This window comes from Loa loa (assembly GCF_000183805.2).
Source record: "Loa loa unplaced genomic scaffold supercont3.249, whole genome shotgun sequence".
Classification (NCBI taxonomy): domain Eukaryota; kingdom Metazoa; phylum Nematoda; class Chromadorea; order Rhabditida; family Onchocercidae; genus Loa; species Loa loa.
The window spans coordinates 83209-85299 of NW_018108429.1; positions in this window are offsets into that span (position 1 = coordinate 83209).

Sequence of the window (2091 nt, forward strand, 5' to 3'; positions counted from 1 at the left end):
TTTTTTAATATTATATGAAATAATGAGATAAAACATATGTTAGAAATATGTTAGAGAAGAAATGGAAGGAAAAAAAAACGATGAAATGATTGGTCCAAAAAAAAAGGAAAAAAAATTAGCATACTCAAATATAGGAATTATTAATTGAATTAATAATTGATTATTACATTCAATCAATAATAATATTAGTAGCTTTAGGAATAGTCGAAATCAAGACACCATAACAACTACTTAAACAAAAATTACTCACGGCAATTATTTCATGAAATAATCAAATACAGTACATTTCAAAATTTTTATGCAAAATAACTCACTGATCATATTGATGAAAAATTTAATGAAAAAAAATAATTCAAAAATGAAAACGATTAGAGTAGAACATTTTAATGATAACATTTTCTTTTTTCTTTTTTTTTGAAAATACAATTTTTAATTGGACAGCTAATTTCCAATTCAAAATTACGTTTTAGAATAATTTTTTACTAGAATATACTAGTGTGAATTGATATTAAAAATTATTTAATTTAAATTATCTAAAAATGATACGATTAGTATCACTTTGTCATAAGTAATGTTTACATTTATTGCAAAAATTTCCCTAAAATAATAAAATAATAATATAATATTACAAGTTTATGAGTTATTATTAGAAATTATTCAATTCAAATTATTTCAAAATAGAAATTGGCATGTTTAATTTATAGTAGTAAGTTGGATTTTTTCTTGTTATAATTATCATAAATTTAGCTTTATGAATGGACAATTTTTTTCATCAATAATACATATACAGGTTGATCGAATAATGATGAAATTATTTTGTCGTCATAGCTATGCAATCATTTACCATCAGGAGAAATCTTGAACGAAATAATATTCATGTATAATAACTGATATGCATAGCTTATTTAAGCAACAATTTCTTGAATAATTATCAGAAATATATAATTAACAAAAATAATTAAATGGTTATACTTAGATAAATATTAATGATTATTAGTAAATACTATTTATATGCAAAGTATTGCCATTACTACTACAATTATCATTAATCTTTTTCGTTTTTTTTTTTTTTTTTGCATTGTAATTATTGTTTAAAGAAAATACAGCAATCATATTGTATATGATAAAATGATTAATAAATGATAAAATTTGTCATTTTGTCTTTTTTTTTTTAATTGATAATTTTAATAGAAATGAAAATTTAAAGCAAATATTTCTAATTTATCATTTCAAAAAAAAGAGAGAGAAAAAAAAAGAAATGAACGAACAATCTACATATATATATATATATTTAAATCTAAATCTCGCAATCTCAAAAATTTTCTTTCGTTTTTAAACCTTTTTCTTTCCCTCTTTTTCTTTCTTTCTCTCTCTCTCTCTTTCTCTTTTTTATTCCAGAGATAATTATTAAAATATTGACTGTCAGGAAACAGACGGAAATATTTTTCGAATAATGAAATATAATGGAGGAAATTTTTCGTTTATCAAAAAAAAATTTCAAGAAAATTTTTGTTAGCTTTGCGACATTTTTCCTTTTCCTTTTACAAATGATAAAATGGATAATTACTAATTGCAGAAATGACTGCACTGGAAATATTAGCAAAAAAAAAAGAAAATCACTGATAACGGACAGAGTAGAAACAATCACTGACAACATTTCAAGATATAATTATCAATCACAAACATTTTTGTTACTTCCCAATTAGAGCAATTACGCAATTGAAAGCATAAAATTGAAATAACAGGAAGGAAAAGTGGTGATGGCGATAATAATAATGCAAATAATAGTAATGATAATAATAATAATAATAATAGTAATAATAATAATAATAATAATAATAATAATAATAATAATAATAATAATAATAATAATAATAATAATAATAATAATAATAATAATAATAATAATAATAATAATAATAATAATAATAATAATAATAATAATAATAAATAATAATAATAATAATAATTAATAATAATAATAATAATAATAATAATAATAATAATAATAATAATAATAATAATAATAATAATAATAATAATAATAATAATAATAATAATAATAATAATAATAATAATAATAATAATAAT